Genomic DNA, 24,454 nt, shown 5'->3' with positions numbered 1-24,454 from the left:
CTAGGGTGTGCGGTGAGGTGCGGGAAGTGCACGGTTGGACTCAACGCAACGTGGTGAGTGCGTTGGACACCGTGAGGTGGCCGGAGGATGGCCGGGAGCACGTCGGCGACGAGATCCGCGGCGGTGCGTGCGGGTGATCTTCGTGCGGTGGCTACACGGCTCGGGGGCGAGAGAGGAAGGGTAGGAGGGGTAGCTAGGCTCACAGAGCACCCGTAGAGGCCACCGGCGGGGTCGGGGACGAGCTGATGCGGCGACGGCGTTGAAGGGGATCTCCGGCGACGGCGAACTCGGGCGAGGTCGGTGCGGTGGACTCGGGCCTCACGAGCACGCGGGGCTCGGTTAGCTCGACGAAGTGGACGGCGGCGGAGCTCCTGGACACCACGAGACGGAGCACGGGCGGCGGGGAGCGCGGCTACGACGATGGAGCGGCGGCGGTGGCGTCGGCCATGGCTGGGGAGCGCGAGGGGGAGGAGCTGGAGAGGAGAGGGGGCGTCTGGGGGGTTCGGGGGAGAGAGAGGGGTCGATCCACGTCGTTAGCCGGGTGAGTGGAGCGGCGAGGCGGCGAGCAGGTGCGTGGCACCCATGCGGTGCTCGCCGTCGAGCACCTTGCCTGCCTGCCTGGCCGGCAAGCAGCTCGCTGGCGCGGCGCTGGGCTGGGCCGGCAGGTGGGCCGGGTTGCAGGCGCCAGGTAAGTCCTTCCTTTCTGTTTTTTTTCTTTTTCTATTTTTCTGCAACTTTGTTGAATTATTAAAAATACCTAGGCAACTCCTAAAATCACCAAACTGCTCCTGGTCCAAAGTTGGAATATTTCCAACATGAAACATTTCAGTTTAGGAATATTTGAGCATTTGAAATATTTTATATAATTTTAAATGCCCAAATTCAAATACTTATCATTTAATTCAAAGACCCTAAGATGACCTAGAAAATTGTGCAACACTTTTGGCAGAGGTTCTGAACCAAGACAAAAATGATGGACATTTTAGAAGGGCATTTCAGGTTCATTGAAAAAGTTTTTAGTAAACCCTAGTTGGTTTCAGAGGGGGCTGGGGGTTCTGACATCCCCATTTCAAGTTTCTGATGAAAGGATAGACATGATGCAACACTCTAATGCATGAACTAGCTAGGGTGTGACAACTCACCCCCACTCAAAAGAATCTCGACCCGAGATTTGGGTTCCTCCGGGAAGAAGGCGGGATACTCGAGTCGAAGACGATCCTCCCTTTCCCAAGTTGCTTCATTCTCAGAATGGTGCGACCATTGAACCTTGAGAAACTTGATATTATGACGTCGAGTGGTACGCTCAGCTTGATCGAGGATACGAACGGGGTACTCTCGATACGTGAGATTATCTTGGAGATCAAGCGTTTCGTGGTCTACTCCACGGATAGGATCCGAGAAGCAACGCCTGAGTTGAGAAACGTGGAAGACGTCGTGGACTCTGGAGAGATGCGGAGGTAGTTCCAATTGGTAGGCAACTTCTCCTCGTTTTGCGAGAATGCGAAAGGGTCCAATGTAACGAGGAGCCAATTTGCCCTTGATACCGAAGCGATGGGTTCCCTTCAGAGGAGTAACCCGAAGGTAAGCCTTCTCGTCAACCTCAAAAGTCATAGCCTTATGTTTTCGGTCATATTGACTCTTTTGACGAGATTGGGCTGTTTTCAACTTTTCACGAACGATGCGAACTTGCTCTTCTGCTTCCTGAATCATATCCGGGCCAAAGAATTGTCTTTCCCCGGTTTCTGACCAGTTAAGAGGCGTTCGACACCTTCGTCCATAGAGAACTTCAAAAGGGGCTTTGCCCAAGCTGGATTGATAGCTGTTGTTATAAGCAAATTCGGCAAATGGAAGGCATTTCTCCCACTCCATTCCGAATGAGATAACAGAAGCTCGAAGCATGTCTTCTAGAATCTGGTTGACGCGTTCCACTTGACCACTTGATTGAGGGTGGAAAGCGGTACTAAAAGAAAGGCGGGTTCCCATAGCATTTTGGAAACTTTCCCAAAATCGAGAGGTGAAAAGACTTCCTCGATCCGAGTTAATTTCCAAAGGAACACCATGGAGAGACACTATTCGGGAGATGTACAAGTCTGCTAACTGACTAGCAGTTATACTCTCACGAACAGGTAAGAAATGGGCCACTTTGGAAAGACGGTCGATAACGACGAAGATAGCGTTATTCCCTCTCTTGGTCCTGGGAAAACCGGTAATGAAGTCCATACCAATTTTATCCCATTTCCATTCAGGAATAGCTAGGGGTTGAAGGGTGCCAGCAGGCCGTTGATGCTCTGCTTTTACACGACGGCAGACGTCGCAATTAGCAATATACTGAGCAATTTCTCTCTTCATCCTAGTCCACCAGAACCTCTGGCGTAGGTCCTGATACATCTTGGTACTACCGGGATGAATGGTGAGAGGAGATTCATGAGCCTCCTTAAGGATCAACTGCCGTAGATGCTGGTTCTTGGGAACCACTAAACGGTTCTCAAAGTACACAACACCATGATCATTTGTGGAGAAACATCTAGCACCTCCGCTAGCAATGTTCTCCTTGATCTTAGATATTCCCTTATCTCGCTTTTGGGCAGCGATGATTTGATCCGTAAGAGTAGGTTTCGCCACCAAGGTGGAAAGAAATCCTTGAGGAACAATGTGAAGGTTAAGCTTCCGAAATTCCTCATGGAGAAGCGGTTGACTTTGTTGTAACATCAGGTTGTTACAATAAGATTTACGACTTAGCGCATCAGCCATGACGTTGGCTTTCCCTGGGGTGTAAGTTATTCCTAAGTCGAAATCTGTGATCAACTCGACCCAACGTCTTTGCCTGAGATTTAAATCCGGTTGGGTGAATATATACTTCAGACTTTGGTGATCAGTGTAGATTTCGCAACGATTACCGAGAAGGTAATGTCGCCATGTTTTGAGTGCATGGACTACAGCTGCAAGCTCTAGATCATGAGTGGGGTAGTTTTCCTCATGTGGGTGTAATTGCCGTGAAGCATAAGCAATTACGTGTCGATCTTGCATGAGAATACAGCCTAGTCCTTGTCGCGAGGCGTCGCAGTAGATAACAAAATCCTTGGAAAAATCCGGTGGTACCAGTACGGGAGCAGAGGTTAAACGTCTTTTCAGTTCCTGGAAACTGTGCTCACATTGTGGAGTCCACTCGAACTTTTTATCTTTCTTGAGGAGTTCAGTTAGAGGTTTGGCAACTTTGGAGAAATTCTCGACAAAGCGACGGCAATAGCTCGCTAGGCCAAGGAAACTCCGAACTTGCTTGACCGATTCAGGTGGAGTCCAATTAAGGACGGCTTGAACTCGCTCAGGGTTAACAGCAATGCCTTTACCAGAAATTACATGTCCAAGATAGGTCACTTCTGACAACCAGAATTCACATTTAGAAAATTTGGCATAAAGGCGATGCTCTCGAAGTTTCTTCAACACTAGCCTTAGGTGTTCGGCATGTTCTTCCTCGTTCTTGGAGTAGATGAGTATATCATCGAGGTAAACCACGACGAATTTATCCAAATACTCCATGAAGATTGAGTTCATCAACCGAGAGAAGGTGGCTGGAGCGTTGGTTAAACCGAAGGACATGACGGTGTACTCGTATTGGCCATAACGAGTAACAAAGGCCGTTTTCGGAATGTCCCCGTTTCTGATTTTGATTTGATGGTAGCCCAACCTCAAATCCATTTTAGAGAAGACTGAGGATCCAGCGAGCTGATCATACAGGTCGTTGATCCTGGGGAGCGGATACTTGTTCTTAATTGTGACCAAGTTGACAGGTCGATAATCTACAACCATCCGGTCCGTACCATCCTTCTTCTTGACGAAGAGGACGGGGCAAGCCCAAGGAGATGAACTAGGTCGGATGAAACCCTTTTTCAAGGACTCATCGAGTTGTTTCTTAAGCTCGGCTAGTTCAAAAGGTGCCATCTTGTAGGGTCTTCTGGAAATCGGGACAGTTCCTGGAATGAGATCTATCACGAATTCGACATCTCTGTCAGGTGGAACACCTGGCAATTCCTCTGGGAAGACATCCGGAAAGTCACGGACTACCGGAACGTCCTCAAGGTCTGGCAAAGGGCTGGCGTTAAGAGAATATAACTGTCGCTTGGCTATTCGGGTCAAGACATTGACTATCTTCCCCGAAGGATGGGTGAGTTGAACAGTCCTAGAGAAGCAATCAATTTTGGCATGATGGGCTGACATCCAGTCCATACCCAAGATGATATTAATATCCGAAGATTTGAGGGCTATCAAAGATGCGAGAAAAACAAGTTTGTCGACTTGAATTTCATTTCCATGGCTTACTCTAGAAGTTTGCCATTTGGATCCCGGAGTTTGAATTACCATAGAGGTGGGCATCTCACAGAATGTGGTGTTATGCAGACGAGCATAGCTCTCGGATATAAATGAATGAGATGCTCCTGTATCGAAAAGAACAGATGCCGGGTGGCAATTAACAAGGAGCGTACCGAGAACGACGTTGGGATCTTCTTGAGCCTCTTCCGCAGAAACACAATTAACATGGCCACGAGCAGTGGTGGCCGGCTTGGCGTAGAACACTTTCCCTGTCGGCTTGCCGCGGCCAACAGTTTTTGCTGTCTGGTTGGGGTTGGTTTGGGGACACTCGCGCATATAGTGGCCTGATTCCCCACACTTGAAACAAGTCACGGAACTGGTACGTGGAGGAGCATTGTTGGTTGGACCACCATAGGGCTTGGCTGGTGCATATGGCTGAGCTGGGCGAGGCGCCTGGAAGGATGGCCTCGGTGTGAACCTGGGTGGCAGGGCAGTGTTAGGCACCCACACGCGGCGCTTCTGAGGACCAGCACCGGATGAGGAACCCAAGTCACGGCCATGCTTGCGTGTTGCTTCATAATCAGTCTGACCAGTCTCAGCACTGATGGCTTTGTTAACAAGCTTCTGAAAAGATGTGCACTCATGCAGACGGAGGTCGCGGCGAAGCTCAGGACTAAGTCCCTTACGGAACCTTGCCTGCTTCTTGGCATCAGTAGAAACTTCCTCCGTTGCATAACGGGCAAGGTTACCAAACTCCCTGCTGTAAGCGTCAACAGAGAGTCGACCTTGAGTGAAACTACAGAACTCCTCACGTTTACGGTCCATGAGACCCTCCGGAATGTGATGTTCACGGAAAGCCTCGCTGAATTCAGCCCAAGTAGTGACATGGTCCGCTGGGCGCATAGCTCCATAATTCTCCCACCATAGACTGGCGGGGCCTTCAAGATGATATGCAGCAAAGGTGACCTTGTCAGCCTCAGCTACTAGCGCAGAACGCAGTTTGTGAGAAATACTGCGAAGCCAGTCATCAGCGTCGAGAGGCTCGACGGAGTGGTGGAACGTGGGTGGATGTAACTTGATGAAATCACTGAGTGACACCAAGTTAGTCCTCTGATGGTGTGCTGTGTTCTGTTCAATACGCTCCAACAAACGGTTGGTCTCCCGCTTGTTTCTCTCAGCCTCTAGCATAACTTCTGCCAGAGAGGGAGGGTGAGGCAGATTTGTATCCCCAACTCTGCTGCCTTCGGCCTGCTCTGGGGGAGCAGGGTTGTTGCGGGTGTTGACCATCCTAGGAAAAACAAGACAATGGTTTAGTCCAACATGACAAGATTCCGACATAGAATGTAGAATGTAATGGACAACTCAGAATGCAAGATGATCATCCGTATGACATGGTAGATACAGAAACTACTTCTTTTATTCCATCGTCATACACACCATACGAGGTTTAGTACAAGACCAACAAGTACTACTACGGTGAGAGGAGGATTACATATCATCGGAGGCATCCCAAGCTCCTATACATTATTTTTCCTACACCCCCGGAATTACTACACGCTAAGTCATATTCCACAAGTCACGCAGGACGGTGGAAATACAACTATTACAATACCTAGTGGATCTACTACTATCTCAGTCATCTCCGTAGTAGTTCTCATAGAAGTCTCCTCCATAGCCTGGAAGTTCAACGTGAGCATCCGGAAACAAACGGTCCTGAGGAGCCTGTGGACCAAAAGGGCTAGGGTGAGGTCTTGGACCAACAAACGGTGGCCTGCGAGGACCACGAGGTGGGGTGATGCCTCCCACATCACGCCAATCCATCATGTCCGGCAGAGCAGACCTAACAGGATACAGATCTCTCATATCCATGCATCCAGCTTGCACAGCCGGTGCAAACCGAGTCAAGGTGGCCCAATGATCGGCGCGGGTGTTGAAAAGCTCCATTCTCAAGGCCCGATTCTCTCGGTCCTTATCCTCGAGCAACTCAGCAGTGGTGCGAGTTAGTGAGTCCTCCTGACTGGGGTCAGCATAGATAGCCCGGAGATAACCGTGCGCTCCAGGAAGTGAAGCCGGCATATACCGGAAGTCGGTGTTGCGAAGCAGGCCAGTCCTGACTCGCATGATGGTCATCATAGAATAAGCCGCATCTTGCACAGCCATCTCAATAGTAACACCGAGCCCATAGGAACAGTGAAGAGCCTCGGTAGAACCAGGATAAGAGGGAAATATCCGGACGGTGCAAAGATACTGGCTTTGGTTAAAATCTCGAAACTGCTCTTCGACCGTGTATTCGGGATACCAACGGTAACCCGTCTCGATCATCACTCGGACTAACATGGCCGTATGACCGGTCACACCAATGCATCGGGTCAGGCGAACCACTTGATTTTGGTCGCGAGTGGCCATCTGAAAGCACAACCATAATGCAAAGGCATTAGAATTTCTAGCAAAATTTCGACAGCATAACGGCTGTAAATGCTCAAGAAGGGTTTGAGACATTTATCAAAAAATTGCATAGACACTCAACAATATCATATCAAGGTTCTGGGTTCAACTTATCAGCATAACAAGGTAGTAGAACTGAACTAGGCTTGTAGTCATCAAACCTATAAGGTACTACTGATTCGTAACACGTGAACCTGATAGAGAGAGAAGATCCTAATCCTTAATCCCCGGTAGAAGAATGGACTGACTCAGATCAGAATGCCATGAGGTAAAGAAGTAAAAAGAGCCTTACGTACCATCCCACAATCAATTCCCCTACATATAACTAAAGCATTTCTAGACTCAACATCGACCAGTTTGGCTTGGAGAACCTACAGGCAGTCCGGCTCTGATGCCAACGCTGTCAGGACCCCGACTCAATGTCACATCGATCTAGCCTGTAACACCTCATATCACTTTGCGGCCTCACGCACGGTATTCCCACGGGTGTCGCCTTACCTTTGCCCGGGACCGTTTGCGCCTTTTGGCTCACGTATATGATGATGTCGCTAGCATCCATATGATAAGGAGCCCGGGCTGACATGACTAGTCGTAAACCCAAAGTGGCACAGACTTACAGGGACAGGCATCCATGACCCAGCATCGAACGTGTCGGTCATCAGCAAGTGGGTCCGGGCTGTAGCACTGGGCTAGCAGGACTCCGGTAAACCGGGCTGTAGCGGGCTAACAGGGCTCCGGTACTCAATGCGTGACATTTCCCCGAAGGGACAGACACAGGAACGAAGAAGGACACATGCCGGCCAGCCTAAGTGTTCCGGAGCAGTAGCAAGCTACCATGGCTCAATGGAAACACTAGGAGACATTTCCCGGTAAGAGAGGCTACTAAAGATAAACAACTAGATAGTCAGATCCCACACATACCAAGCATTTCAATCATACACACAATATGCTCGATATGTGCAAATACAACAAGGCATCACAACATGACTCTACGACACAAGTACTTTATTTAAAGGCTCAGAGAGCCATACATAACATACATACAAGTACGGGTCACACGACCCACATTCAAGTCATACAGTCATACAAACCAGCAGCGGAAGTAACTTGTCTGAGTACAGACAACTAGTAAAATAAAAGAGGCTTGGAAAGCCTAGCTATACTACGTGGACCTTCACAAGCTCAGGATTACCACCTGGGCCTTAGTCTACTCGTCGATGTCAACGTCTACGAAGAACCCATCAGAAGGGGTTGCAGCGCCTTCTGTAAAATGTAAATTATAGCAACATGAGTACAAAGGTACCCAGCAAGACTTACGTCAGATCCTACATACATGCACATTATCAAGAAGGGTTGGTGGAGTTATTGCAGCAAGCCAGCTTTGACTCTTGGCTAAGCTATCCTACGAGACTCCAACTTGAAATGGTTTTGCGCACACGAGTCCACTACTCACCACTTCAATACACCACCGAGGATCCACCTCCGTCATCCTACGGAAGAGCCATCCTCGGCACTCACGCTTATCTTGAGATTTTTAGTAGTATCCATTCACTTGTCTATGAACTGTATAAGCAACCAAGTAGTCCTTTACCGCGGACGCGGCTATTCGAATAGATCATGTTAACCCTGCAGGGGTGTACTTCTTCATACATGTTTCCACCACTTAGCGTCTGCACACGACATGTGCTCGGCAGACTTCAAGCGAAAGCCGACGTGGGTGTAGACCACGACCTACCTAAACACCTAAGTCTCTAGTCCAGGTTTATCGCCTATCCAGGTTCCATCCGCAGGGAGTCCGGCCGAGGTTTCCCATACGGCCCCGAACGATGTGTACAGGGTTCCCGAGATACCTAACGGGTATTCGATACACCGTGCCACGTACCTACCGCATCACAGCCCACCCCGCGGGTCAGCGCTGTCCACGGCCTCCAGTAAGCTACAAACACCAGAAACTACTTGCAACTCCTGGACAGAGGACTAGGGTGAATAAGAAGTCGAGCGGGGTCATATTTCAGGGCCCAATGCATGGTAGTAGCTGAATCTTAAATCACGCATACAGATCTCAGTTCTTAAGGTCGGCTTCAATGAAACAACCCACCATGTACTCCTACATGGCCTCTCATCGATACCTTTACCAAATCGTGTTCACCACATCACTCTCATTACCGACATGATCATTTCACTCTAGCCCATCACCCAGATGAACCAGACCTGACACGACTCTAAGCATAGCAGGCATAGCAAGGTAGGAACAACACATACATATGGCTCAATCAATTCCTACACATGCTAGTGGGTTTCATCTAATTACTGTGGCAATGACAGGTCATGCAGAGGAAATGGGTTCAACTACCGTAGCACACAGCAGTTTGAAACGCGTTGTCTTAATGCAGTAAAAGAGAGCAAGAGCGAGAACATGGGATTGTATCGATATGATCAAATGGTTGGTTGCTTGCCTGATGGATCGATGCACGGATACGGTTCTTCGCTAGGGTAATCACGGTACTCCTCGGAGGCAGAACCTGCCGCAAAGAACACCGATACACAACCATCACCAAACAATGTGCGACAATATGATGCATGCATGAAACATGGCAATATGAGTGTGTTGGGCTAATGCAACTAAAACCAGATGGGTTTGAATCAATTTGAACCAAAGATTCAAATTTCAAACTCATAAATGGCCCTTTAAAGTGTTTTATCTTGTTCTGCACTAAACCTCAAGTTAGTTTGTTTAAACATGCATGAAACTAGTACAGATGGATAGATTGGATTTTTCTGATCATTTTTCATATATAATTTGTTTGATTTGGAGCTACGGTTGAATTTATATGAATTTTTGAAGTTTGCAACAATTTCTGGAATTTATAAATCATTTTAGATTTATTTTAATTTCAGAAAAGGTTTACTGCGTCAGCATGAGGTCATGCTGACCTCAGCAAGTCAACAGACCCGGTCCAGGTCAAACCTGACGCGTGGGTCCAGGGTGTCAGTGGATAATTAACTAATTTAATTTAGTTTAAACTAATCTGGATAATTAGCAGAAGGGGGCCCCACCTGTCATTGACTCAACAGAGTCAACCAGGGCCCACCCGTGGTCAAAGTCAAAATGGCTGCACCGGCGTTTAGCCGCCGGCGAGCCCGACGCGGCGGCGGAAGTGGTTTTGGCCGTTCCGGCCACCAAATGGGTCGCGGAGGGCATCGGGGTGGAGCTGAGGACGAGCCGCGGCTCTTGGTGGAGTCAGTTGGGGTCGGGGTGGCCGGAGTTGGCGCCGGCGACGACCTAGGCGGTCACCGGAGTTCGGGTGAAGGCGAACTCGGGGCTAGGGTGTGCGGTGAGGTGCGGGAGTGCACGGTTGGACTCAACGCAACGTGGTGAGTGCGTTGGACACCGTGAGGTGGCCGGAGGATGGCCGGGAGCACGTCGGCGACGAGATCCGCGGCGGTGCGTGCGGGTGATCTTCGTGCGGTGGCTACACGGCTCGGGGGCGAGAGAGGAAGGGTAGGAGGGGTAGCTAGGCTCACAGAGCACCCGTAGAGGCCACCGGCGGGGTCGGGGACGAGCTGATGCGGCGACGGCGTTGAAGGGGATCTCCGGCGACGGCGAACTCGGGCGAGGTCGGTGCGGTGGACTCGGGCCTCACGAGCACGCGGGGCTCGGTTAGCTCGACGAAGTGGACGGCGGCGGAGCTCCTGGACACCACGAGACGGAGCACGGGCGGCGGGGAGCGCGGCTACGACGATGGAGCGGCGGCGGTGGCGTCGGCCATGGCTGGGGAGCGCGAGGGGGAGGAGCTGGAGAGGAGAGGGGGCGTCTGGGGGGTTCGGGGGAGAGAGAGGGGTCGATCCACGTCGTTAGCCGGGTGAGTGGAGCGGCGAGGCGGCGAGCAGGTGCGTGGCACCCATGCGGTGCTCGCCGTCGAGCACCTTGCCTGCCTGCCTGGCCGGCAAGCAGCTCGCTGGCGCGGCGCTGGGCTGGGCCGGCAGGTGGGCCGGGTTGCAGGCGCCAGGTAAGTCCTTCCTTTCTGTTTTTTTTCTTTTTCTATTTTTCTGCAACTTTGTTGAATTATTAAAAATACCTAGGCAACTCCTAAAATCACCAAACTGCTCCTGGTCCAAAGTTGGAATATTTCCAACATGAAACATTTCAGTTTAGGAATATTTGAGCATTTGAAATATTTTATATAATTTTAAATGCCCAAATTCAAATACTTATCATTTAATTCAAAGACCCTAAGATGACCTAGAAAATGGTGCAACACTTTTGGCAGAAGTTCTGAACCAAGACAAAAATGATGGACATTTTAGAAGGGCATTTCAGGTTCATTGAAAAAGTTTTTAGTAAACCCTAGTTGGTTTCAGAGGGGGCTGGGGGTTCTGACATCCCCATTTCAAGTTTCTGATGAAAGGATAGACATGATGCAACACTCTAATGCATGAACTAGCTAGGGTGTGACAATATTATTTTTGGGACTAACCTATTAACCCAAGGCCCAGTGCAAATTGTTGTTTTTTTGCATATTTTAGTGTTTCGCAGAAAAGGAATATCAAATGGAGTCCAAACGAAATGAAACCTTCGGGAGCGTGATTTTTGGAACAAACGTGATCGAGAGGACTTGGAGTGGACGTCAAGCAACCAACGAGGTGGCCACGAGGTAGGGGGCGCGCCTACTCCCTAGGCGCGCCCTCCCCCCTCATGGGCCCCTCGTGGCTCAACCGACCTACTTCTTCCTTTCCTCCTATATAAGTTCACATACCCCGAAAACAGCCAGGAGCACCACGAAACCCTATTTCCACCGCCGCAACCTTCTGTACCCAAGAGATCCCATCTTGGGGCCTTTTCCGGAGCTCCGCCGGAGGGGGCATTGATCACAAAGGGCCTCTACATTAACTCCATGGCCCCTCCGATGATGTGTGAGTAGTTTACTTTAGACCTTCGGGTCCATAGTTATTAGCTAGATGGCTTCTTCTCTCTCTTTCGATCTCAATACAAAGTTCTCCTCAATCTTCTTGGGGATCTATTCGATGTAACTCTTTTTGCAGTGTGTTTGTCGAGATCCGATGGATTGTGGGTTTACGATCAAGTCTATCTATGAACAATATTTGATTCTTCTCTGAAATATTTTATGCATGATTGGTTATCTTTGCAAGTCTCTTCGAATTATCAGTTTGGTTTGGCCTACTAGATTGATCTTTCTTGCAATAGGAGAAGTGCTTAGCTTTGGGTTCAATCTTGCGGTGCTCGATCCCAGTGACAGAAAGGGAAACGACACGTATTGTATTGTTGCCATCGATGATAAAAAGATGAGGTTTATATCATATTGCTTGAGTTTATCCCTCTACGTCATGTCATCTAACATAAGGCGTTACTCTGTTCTTATGAACTTAATACTCTAGATGCATGTTGGATAGCGGTCGATGTGTGGAGCAATAGTAGTAGATGCAGGCAGGAGTCCGTTTAATTGTCACGGACATGATGCCTATATACATGATCATGCCTAGATATTCTCATAATTATTCGCTTTTCTATCAATTGCTCGACAGTAATTTGTTCACCCACCGTAATACTTATGCTATCTTGAGAGACGCAACTAGTGAAACCTATGGCCCCTGGGTCTATTTTCCATCATATAAGTTTCCAATCTATTTTACTTTGCAATCTTTACTTTCAATCTATATCATAAAAATACCAAAAATAATTATCTTATCATTATTATCTCTATCAGATCTCACTCTCGTAAGTGACCATGAAGGTATTGAAAACCCCTTTATCACGTTGGTTGTGAGGTTCTTATTTGTTTGTGTAGGTATGAGGGACTTGCGTGTGTCCTCCTACTGGATTGATACCTTGGTTCTCAAAAACTGAGGAAAATACTTATGCTACTTTGCTGCATCACCCTTTCCTCTTCAAGGGAAAACCAACGTAGTGCTCAAGAGGTAGCAATAAACATCGGTTGACAAATCAATTGTCGAGGAGAATAGGATGAAGAGTTTATCTTCCATGTTAAGTCACAGCCCCTCCAACTAGACGTAGTCCTTGTGCAGAAGGATGAATTGTCGAACAAATACCTTGTCGCCATCGAGCATCTTTGGTTACCTCTATCACCCATGTTTACCTTCAATGCATTTTCTTTCGTATGATTTGCAATGATGCATGTCCTAGTTTCCTTTCGGTACTCTGTTTTTAGTTCACTATAGTTTGTTTTTCATTCATTCTGCTGCTGGGTTCTGAGAGATTTAAGTTTTTCCCAAGAAAATTTAAAACTCCCATTCACCCCCTCTAGTAGACAAACTTCGTTCCTACAATTGTTATCAGAGCGAGGTACTCCTTGACTCTGCTCATTTTAGTCTAACGACTTTGGAGTTTAAGTATGTCTTCAGTGAACTACAAATCACATCTCAAGATTCCCATATTCGATGGGATGGACTACCCCTTTTGGAAGGAGAAGATGAAGATCCGTCTCTGAGCAATAGATGATGATATGTGGAGCGTGGTGCAGCTCAGGCTCACAAACGCTATTCCTCAAGCTCCTACTGACGAAGAAAAGAAGCTCATTCAGCTGGATGCTCGGGCCAAAGATGATATTGGCGGCCATCTCAATCGAGTGCAATTTCTTCGCTATTGCCAGTGTGAAACTGCGAAGGAATTGTGGGATGTGCTCGAGAAGATCAATGAAGGAGCCTCAACTCAGAAAGAAGCTCGAATTGATATTCTAGGAGTGAAATTCAATTGCTTCAAGCGCATTGGAAATGAAACCTGGCAGCAAACCTTTGACTGTGTCAGTGACATAGCAAATGAACTTCAAGGTCTCGGCGCCAAAGACATCACTGACCTTGAAGTTGTGAAGAAACTGCTTCGATCTCTTGACAGTTCATTCGACACCCTTGCCTTGATGATTCGTGAACGCACTGATTTCAAAACCCTCGACTCTGCTGATATCATGGAAAGACTGAATACCCAAGAGGAACGAGAAGAAGAGAAAAGAGATTTGTATGGCTCAACTCAACGCAAAAATTATGCTCTCAAGGCTGTGGCTGACTCTTCTTTGACGAAAATGTTGAAGAAGATTCAGATGATCTAGAAAGGCTCAGCAAAGATCTTGCACTGATCACGAAAAGATTCCAACATTTCCATAAGAATAGCCAGTTCCATAAAAGAAGTTCAAGAAACTCTGGGGGTTCAAAAACTTCATCAAAACCTGCTGGAGAATACACCTGCTTCAAGTGCAAAAAGCTAGGACACTTCATTTCGGACTGCCCTCTCAGGGAAGCTGAAATCCGTGCTAGTGGAAGATATGATTCGGGCAACTATCGAGGCAAAAGCAAGAGCAAGAATTATGACTCCAATGAAGAGATGAAAACAAAGAAATTCTTCAAGAAGAAGGACAACTCCACTTCACAATCTTCATCAAGATCTTCATCGAGTAACGCCTCCAAGTCCTCCTCCAACCGCAAGAATACTTCTCACAAGGCCAAGGCGTACATCGGCAAGGAGATGGATTCTGAAGGAGAAGAATCATCTGCCTCCGAAGAAGCTGATGAATCCAACGAGGATTCAGAATCGGGCATGGCTGGCATAGCATGCACCTCCACTCCTGCGACAAACTTCTTCGGGAACCCGTCAAGCGACGATGAAACTCCTGCCCACTGCTTCATGGCCAAGGCCTCAAAAGAAAAGGTACCCTCCAAACATCACAAGGTTCACTTTAGTGATCGATATTCTTCTGATGAGGATGACCATGCTAAGTTGATAAAAAATGCTAATATTCAATGCAAATCTCTTGATAAAATTGAGAAAACCCTCAGGAAATCTGAAGGGTCGTTGGTTGAGGAGATGGAGAAAAATTAGTCGTTGACCGAAGAGTATTCCACTCCCAAGTCACGAATGGATGAACTATCAACTCGTCATGATTTTCTCTTAGCTGACCACGAAAGATTGACCTATGATTACCTGAAAAGGAAAAAGGAACTCGAGACGCTGAGACAGGCTCATGAGGATTTGATCAGAGAAAATTCTCTTCTCACCCAACAACTTAAAGAGAAACCTGAAGTGATTGAGCCACCATGTTTAAAATGCCTTGAACGAACCAATGCAGAATCAAATGCTGAATCATTTGTGAAAGCTAATCCCTCGATCGAGGAAAATGGTTCTGTTTCTGATGAAAATCCTAGGTTGAAGGATCTTCTTCAGATAGGAATGTTCAAATCTCTCAAAGGACATCAAACCCTTTGCTCTGTTGGTTTTAGTCTCCGTGTTTATTTGCTCTGGTTTATGAGATTATTGGTGTCACTTTATGTACTCTGATGTAAAACTTCTAATCTATGTTGTAATATTAATAACCCGTTTGCTGCACTAGTGTCTCTCGAAGCATTTATTTTGCAGGTGGAATTATTGGCAGAAGTTATGAATGATTGCACTATATACTCGGTGGATTATTTATCATCAGTGTGAATCATTACCTCGAATGATTGAAAAATCCTCCACATACTTCAATCAATTGTAGGAAATATTTTTTCTTATCCTGAACCCTGCATAAATCTAGGGGGAGTATATTTCATCATGGAGTCAAGTAACACAAGTTCACTCTTGTTTGATTTACATTTCACTTATCTATACTCGCTTCGATGATTATCTATTTTGTCAACAACCGTCCAAAAAGGGGGAGATTGTTGGTGCAATGATAGGCCCCTTATGTTTTGGAGTCTGTTGACATAAACAGTATGGGACTTATGTGTTTGCTAGTGCACACAGAGTAACAGGTCCCTGAAGTATCGAGGAGTTTGATGCAAACGACAAAGATAATCTCCCTGCATGGCAGCGAAGGTTATCACCGAAAATGAAGCTAACAAGAGTGGCCCCTAAAAATTGCTGAAGTTCAAGCAAATGGTTTAGTGTATGTTCGAAGGAAATGACTGTGCTCGAGGAAGAATGAAGACGAGATGAAGATGTGGCATTTGTTTTGTTATTCTTCTTCTTTCATTGAGTCATAGGACCACCGTACTATTAAGAGGGGTGTGGCATTCGAAGCTCTGATTCTCTAATGCTAAACCCAAATCCTATGAAAGTTGTGAGAGAAATCACTTTATGTTCCGAGAAAATACTTGCCAGCAAGAGACTGTGATCTTCTTCACTACGAGAGATTTGTCTCGGACCGAGGAGTTAGAGTTACTTGTTCCTCAAGTAATCTTACCGTTGCTCCAAAATCCGACCGTTGTGAACGTGTTCATTGGTTGAACCTCGTGTCCAAAATGGTCATTTCCCATCTCGGAAGGTTGCGGTTATAAATAGCCACCCCGCATCGGCTTTGTCCAGTGGCTGCTCCATTTGATTCCGAGAAGATTGTTGAGCAACCCACTCTTTGAGTGATTTGATTTTAAAATCCACCGAGAGAAAAACCATAGAGCTGAAGAATTAGATAGTGGTTTAGCATCACTGGAATCTAAGTTTAGTACGCTCCGCCTATTACTCTTCAGGGCTGCAAACTCTCTAGATGGTTAGGTACCAATTTATTTAGAGACCAAGAGTGATTGTGGTTCTCGAAGAAGAAGTTTGTAAAGGTTAGGAGATTGCCTTCAAGTATCTACCACGAGTAATCGGGAATGGTTAATGAATTGATTGTTGAGGTGAATAGGGTGAAGAGAGTTTATCTTCGATGTTAAGTGACAGCCCCTCTGTCGGTGCAACAAACCCTGGGTCTGTTTCCTAGACTGTGCACATGCACAGGAACAAGATTGAAGCACCAGCCCAAGTCAAAGTACCAAGAGACCAAGAGATTCAAAGGACCAACATGCATATCAGAGGAACCAAGACCAAGCTAGTGAAGCAGGATATCATCGAGAGAAAGTCCTCCCTTGCTGGGCATGCGAGCCCGGCAAGGGGCGAGGCCACGCTTAGAAGCGGACGACCAAGGCATCCCGGCAGGGCCTGCCAGGACACACGGAGGCAAAACCACCTCACCAACCACTCCACTGCAACCCACGTCGTCGATCAATGTGGTGTCAAGCCGTAGAATGACTAAGTGGCAGCTATTCGCCACATGGCAGCCATTCCCTACAAGAGAAACCCACAGATGACACTCGTCCTGCGACGTGTCAAGCAAGCAGGCGTGAAGCTAGCAAGATTGCCGGGCAACCAACGATGTGACGTTGAGTGGTGCATTTAATGCGCCCTGTCAGCCCACAGAGTTAGGTATGATAGCACTGTTTGCTATCTTATCAGTGCATAATGACTACTTTGCCATTGTGGTAACCCCTTGATCTATAAAAGGAGGCCCGTGGCAACCTTAGACGAGGTTAGAAGGTTGGATAACTCACACCCTGATACGCGTGTAGTCGCTGCTGCCTTGAGGCAACCCTTGCCGAGCAAGTGTACTACGCTCCACCACCACCTTTCCACCATCAACCCACCAAAGTAGGAGTAGGGTTTAATGCCTCACAGCAGCTTGAACCTGGGTAAAACTGCTTGTGTGATCTCTATCATGCTGCCCCATGCTGTCTGCTCTTTGTGAAATGCAACACCCCCTGCCGAACCAACAAGGGACCTCCAGGTCCCATAGGTGGTCCTGGTTTCCCGCGACATCTTTGGCATGCCAGGTAGGATGCTCACTTGTGCGAACCTGAAGGCGTGGGCAGCGCGTCATCTTCGTCACCATCTTCATCGTTGACGGCGCCATCGACCATGGCGCCCAAGAAGAAACCCGGTCCTTTGGCTCACCCATCTACCTCGAAGGCTCTGCCACCTGTGCCCTGCAATGTTGCGGGAGGTGCAGAGACACGCAAGGATGCAGACGGTACTGGGGATGTGGTCGGAGCAGGTGGCACTATCACCACTTCCCCCGCAGCCGACGCAGGAGCCAGAGGTACCGGAGGAGAGCAGCATCAGCAACACCCCGACGGCCATGCTCCACAAGGTACGGGCGAAGGGGCTACTCCATTTGTGCCACTTTCCCCCACCGACGGGCACAGCCGTAGCAACGGCGCTCGGACCAGGGCGAATTGCCGCCCTCCGGCCGCTCCCACCATGGGTGCAGTCGCAGTACGTGCACCTCCCCCAAAATGGGTCGACCAAGCCGCTACACCCCATGGAGCCGATGGCCCTCGAGTGCCATCGCCGCACCACATCCAGGTGGTCGCCCCGCAGCACCAGCGGGGGCGCAGTGCAGCCGCCGTTGGCACCATCAGGAGCCGAGGGATGGTACGATCGACTTCATCATTACCCTTGCCAAGTACAGCTTTGGAGGCTATGGCGCGGCCTCAACTACTGCTGAGATTTCCCCTGGCGGCCGAGCAGATGGACGAATGGCGTGCCACCATCCAAAATATGCTTGGTTTCGCCGAAGCTGGGGGCTCGAGACGAGCTGGCCCGCCATGGCCTCCCCAAGCGACAACAACGGCTCATGATGCTGACCGTAGGAAAGGGGCCATCCCCACGGTGTAGTCCCCGCCATGGCAGCCACCGCGCGTGCGACAGAATTAGGACCCTGACATTGTCTCGATGGCCTCCTCTGACCCTTGAGCACGTTCAGGCCAATGACAAGCCCCGGAGGATAGGTGGAGAGGAGACATGCGCGTTGTCGTCAAGCAACGCCGCGACGACCTCCGCCGGACCAACGGGTGTGATGGCCTCGACGTCAACGAGCCCGCGCTCAGTATTGGCGGGTGCCTACCTTTTGAGGTTGGCTGCCCTGCCTTTACTCGTGAGTTGCGGCAAGTCTGTTGGTCGTCTGTTTGTGTGTTCAAGCTAGAGATACCTGAGAAGTACGACGGGAGGTTGAACCCAACAGAGTTCCTGAGCATCTACACCATCGTTGTTCAGGTTCCGGGGGAAGAGATGAGAAGTTGTTCACCAACTACTTCCCTTTGTCCCTCAAGTCCAATGTGAGGTCTTGGCTGATGCACCTACCGGAGAACTCAAATTCGTCATGGGCTGACCTATGCCATGAGTTCATTTGCACCTTCACTGGCAGTCATCAAGAATCCGACAGGCCCAGTGACTTGCAGCTTCTGCAGCAGGAGGAAGGAGAACCCCTCTGTAAGTATTTACAGAGATTCAACAAAGTTCATAGAAATATCCCAAATATCCATCCAGCAGCCGTAATAGCTTCCTTCCAGTCCAATGTGCGCAACCGCCGGATTCGTTCCAAGATGAACTTGCGGTTGCCCAAGACTATGAAAGAGCTTTACACGTTGGTGGATAGGTGTGCTCGGATGGAGGAGGGAAGGAAGTTGCCCAGAGCGGAAGATTGCACCAATGTTGATTCAGAGGATGAGGATGAATCAACTAGTCAGAAGAAGAGCAAGAAGTGCAGTAAGGAGCAGAGTGTAACATCCCAATTTTCAATTTGGATGTTATTTAGATCATTCATATGCATTCATCATTTGAGCATTTTTGGAATTCGTTTTATTTGAATTTTGATCCTAGAAACCTTAAGCAACTCAAGGACCAATTGAGAGAGTTGGAGGTTTTTCTCAAAAATCCATTTTTGAAATTTCAAAATTGGCAAATTCGATCAAAGAAATTTATTCAAAATATTTTTCCAATAATTTCAAATAAATAAAATAATGAGAGAAGATAATATGAATTCTTCAAAAATAGTAAAGAAATGTTGGAAATTTATTTTTGAATAAATATATATTTTATTTGGTTTTATTGCTTGTTTATTTATTTCATTGTACTAAAAAGTTTATTTTATTTTTAGGCATTTAGGTCCGGGAAAATGTTCACATTAGTCCAAATATTAGGAAGGAATTATGTGAATTTCTCTGGAATTTTTTTTAAAAATATTTTTATTAGGTTTCTCCTATTTTTCGTATTTTTGGAGAAAAAATAAAAAAAACTTTGGACTGAACTGGGCCGATGCCCAGCCGGCCTAGCCGCCGCGCCGCCTTGCTCTCGTGCACGACCCGGACTCGCCGGAGTCCGCCGCACCCACGGCGCCAGCGCCCCTTCTCCAAGTCGAAGCCGCCCCGCCCGTCCCACAAGCCATCGCCTCCTCCCCTCCTTAAATAGCCGCCGCCACACCGCCTCTCCTCCACAAACCGCAGCCGCCGCCGCCGCACTTAGCCACCGCCGCCGCGTAGCGCCGCCCCGAGCCGCCGCCGCCGACGCCCCGACTCGCCTCACCTCGCCGTTGCCGCAAGCCGCCATCACCGCCGACGTCAAAACCGACCGAACCGGTAAAAAACCACCCCAGTCTAGTTTTATTTCAGTTTACAATTCTTTTTTCGGTTTTTGTTTCGGTTTTCTTTTCGGTTCGATATACTTAGCGAATGCTCATTGGTATAGATTCTTAATGAACGGTTTCATTCATTAGTCTCTCGTAGCGGATGTTCGTTCGATAAATTTTTCATTTTCGTTTTAATTCTTGGCGAGGGACCTATCCATAAATATTTTCTTTGCAGTTTAGTCCCTATTTTGCAAATGATCACAACTTTTGCTCGTTTATCCAAATCCAATGAAACCAACGCCAAATTCTTCGTCTTGATCTCCTCTATCCAGATAACCAACTTAAACATGTTTTTGAAAGATTAAAATTTGTTTTCAAACAGATTTGAATTTGAACTTCTTTTGATCGTAACTTGAGTTTCGTAATTCCGATTTGGTTGATTCTTTTTGCAAATCGAAGTCTTGACCTAAAATTTCTGTTAAGATCTTTTTCTTAGATTTTTGCATCTTCATGCATGACTTATGTATGCTATTGTTTGCCTACGATTGATTTTTTGGTGTGCGAAGCGTTCTACTACGAATCTCTAGGGTTTACCGATCGTCGGCAAGGCAAGTTACACTTTGATCATACCCTTTTATTACCCAGTTTTTATGCATTAGTTACACCCTCAAACATTGCATGAGTAGGATTGGGAACATGTGGTTATTGCTATGTAGTTGATGAGGTAGGAACCTAATACCTTTGATCACCCCGGGAATATACGTATGCTCATATTGCTTAGCCATGCTTGTACACGGGGATTGGTATGTGAGAATCATGCAAGTTGTGAGAGTTAATAACTAAGGGAAACTTAAGGTGGCTACTTTAATACACATATGGGTGGATTGGTTGTGGGCACCTGGGGAATCCAGTGTTGTCCTAGGAGATCCCGGGGTACCCGTGTGATCATCCTATGGAATGCCACCCAGGCTCAAAGGGATCATAAGATTATTCATGCTCAAAAACTTCCCTGTGCAGCCACAAGCCATTATGGGCTCTGGCTTAGTTAAGTAAGTTGTGGGAAACCTTTCCATGATGGGCTAGCAGGTGTAGGGGAATTGTAGGTGTACCGGCCTATCTATTGGTTAAGGGGACCTCTTCAGAAAGGCTATGTCTCGATCTTTCGATCATGGATGTGGTCGAGTCTTGTGGGGAAAAGTACGCAAACCTCTGTAGAGTGTACAAACTAATCATGATTAGCTGTGTCCCCAGTTATGGCCATCTTGAGTATCTGGTATTTGAGTTATTTATTGATCTCATCACTTTACTTAATGAATTTGTTGGGTTATTATTATTATTGTTACCTGATAATTTGGGGATTGAGTTGGGGATACCCTCTCAATAATGGCATAAACTTGGTAGTAAATAAAATATATTCCTTTGTTGTAGGGGAAAAATTAGCTTTATGCAAATGTTAAACATAGAGCCTCCACCAGTCAAATATGCATGTAGTGATAGCTATTGTTCATCATTGCTCTGTAGGTAATCTTGCCAGCATATTCCATGTGCTGACCTACACGGCTGCAACGTCTCATGTTGCAGAATTTTCTGACGAGGATTAATGTGCGATAGGTCGTTGTCTTGCACTCAGTTTTGTCGTGGAGTTGGATGGACTCATTTATCTTCGAAGCTTCCGCAGTTATTTTTGTTAGATGGACTTCAACCATATTATTATTGTAGGGAAAACTTTGTTTTTGCCACTCTAGTTTTTGCCCACTTTGCTTATACCACTCTAGAATTTGACATCTCACTTTTTCCACTCCTACCTTTTGACAATACATCACAAATGCCATTGGATGGTGAAAGCAATAATTTTTTATATCACTTTTGCCACTCTTAGATTTTGAAATGTATCACAATTGCCCCTCTAAATTTTTTGTTTTTGCCATGGAATGGCAATTGTGATAATTGTCAAAAGCTAAGGGTGGAAAAAGTGATATGTCAAATTCTAGAGTGGCATAAGCAAAGTGGGCAAAAACTAGAGTGGCAAAAACAAAGTTTTCCCATTATTGTAATAATCACTCTTTATGAGGACCTCGATGTAATAGGTGTGTGATTAAACCCTGTTATAATTCCTCAAGTATTGTGTGTGTCGGCATACAGATACAGGGATGACACTTAAGCACAGAGAATACAGTCCATTGGGATCGGGTCGCTACAAGATGGTATCAGAGCACACACTGATTGTAGGACGCGACCACTAGGAAAAGCCATAGGATACTCCTCTCTACTCATTTCTAACTCTTCTCTATTTCTACTCTATAGATGTTAGACCCCAGGAACAAGTTCACTCAACCGAATGACAACACCCCTTTCGGACGACACTTGAAGGAATTCACTAAGTATCTGAACATCGGCATACCAAGCTTCACCGGAATCTTTACTGCAACTTTACCAGAGGAGGAGCGCTGGACGATTCAAGTTTGTGTCCCTGGGAGGACTTTTGCACCAATTACCGAGCCCATCGAGTTTTCTTTTAATGCACCAACCTGGAGCTTAGGAAAGAGCATGGCCACCCACATCACCATTGGATGCATAGGCGAGGTGTAGAACAAGGATCTTAAAGACACTGTATATCAGATATGTGGACGCCGGGATGAGCAATGGGAGATGATTCACAAGAGGAAGGATGGATCTATTGCAGCCTTCATACATGAGTTGAACCAGCACATTCATCGTTATGAGAATCAAGTGTGCGCTAACATGATAGATATAAAGAAGGTGATGACCCGGAATATGGAGCTAGAAGAGGAACTCAAGGCAACATGCGATGGATACGAAGAGGAGATTGCTGTGCTACTAGAGCAGAATGAAGACCTGAGGAAGAAGATAGGAATATCTGTAGTGAAACTGGAACCTGAAGTGGACATTCATTCTGAAGACTACATCATACTTGATGACACCGACACTGACAGTGATGCTAAGGAAGATAGAGACGATGAGGAAAGTGATGATTTTGAAGACGAAGCTGGAGCAGATATTATGGAGTCTTCCACCGATTAAAATTTCTAGTCAACCACCATATCACTATTAGAGTTCTTCCAAGTAGTTAGAATTCATTAGGGAGATCTTGTAATGGTAGCTTAGATCGATTGTATGAATTTTGGTTGAATTGAGTGGTGTGGAATGAATATGTTTGTCACATGTGCATATGGGTAGTGAAATATCTCTTTAGACCCTATTCTATTCTATTCTCACCCCTCTAACTTATCATATGCCTCCAAGATGTGACCCCGGATTCGTTTTCCCGCCGGAGCTCACCCAGTTAATCCAACAGCAGAATGCCTTGATGCAGTTGCTCATCCAGAACCAAGGCAGCAACAACAACAACCCACCGCCACCACCCCAGTTGACAACCTAGCCCGTTTCCTAAGGTTGAATCAGCCGGTGTTCTCTAGCAGCACCGAGCTGATTGTTGTTGATGATTGGCTCCGCAAGATCGGAAGAGAGCTAACAACTGCAGGATGCACGGATGCGGAGAAGGTGCGCTTTGCCGCACATCAGCTTGATGGACCCGCAGCCTCATGGTGGGAGAATACACCACCACCTTCCCCGTGGCCAATGTTACATGGGATCAGTTTCAGTAGGCCTTCCACACCGCACATGTCTCAGCTAGAGCAATGAGTATGAAGAAGCGTGAGTTACGCAACTTACTCCAAGGGAATCATACTGTGGCGCAGTACATGGAAGGATTGAATGATGAGCTGAGTATGCAGTTGATGGTGGCAACATTCACCAACTACCAGGAGTTGGTAGATAGGGCCCTCATGATTGAAGGCAAGCAACAACAGATAGAGAACCGCAAGCGGAAGTATGGACAAGGAAAGTACAACTCTGGAGCTCAACAGAAGCCCTGCTATTCCCCGTACTCAGGAGGACACACTCATACCCATGGAGACCATTCTCACAATGGAGGAAATTCACACAACCATAGTGGCACAAAGAATGGTAATGGGAGTGGAGGAAACAACAGTCAGAGTCGTTCCAACCCAGCAACCGCCGCCAAGAAGGATCTGAGTCACATTACTTGTTACAAGTGCGGGAAGATTGGACACTACGCTAATGATTGTCCTGAGGCGAACAATGGTAATGGCAATGGCATCTCAGGAAATAAGCCAAACCCTTTCACCAGGGGACAAGTGAATCTTGTCAACGTGGAGGAAGTTGACGAGCAGCCTGACGTAGTTATGGGTAAGTTTTTGATTAAGTCATTTACAGCTCTTGTTCTTTTCTACACTGGTGCATCACATTCATACATATCAAGGGGATTTGTGCACAAGTTTAAGTTGCCAACCGTAGCCCTTAAGACACCTATGTTAGTAAGCCTGCCAGGAGCGGAGTATATGGCTAGCCAGGGATGTTTTCAGCTGCCATTGACCATAGGTAGGCATGTTTTTCCCACAGACCTTATTATTCTGGAATCACAGGGATTGGATGTGATACTAGGAATGGATTGGCTATCGAAGTATGGGGGAAACATCGATTGTGCTAGTAAG

The sequence above is a fragment of the Triticum aestivum genome, chromosome 2A, assembly GCF_018294505.1.
Source record: "Triticum aestivum cultivar Chinese Spring chromosome 2A, IWGSC CS RefSeq v2.1, whole genome shotgun sequence".
Classification (NCBI taxonomy): Eukaryota; Viridiplantae; Streptophyta; class Magnoliopsida; order Poales; family Poaceae; genus Triticum; species Triticum aestivum.
Note: the sequence above shows the minus strand (reverse complement) of the source record.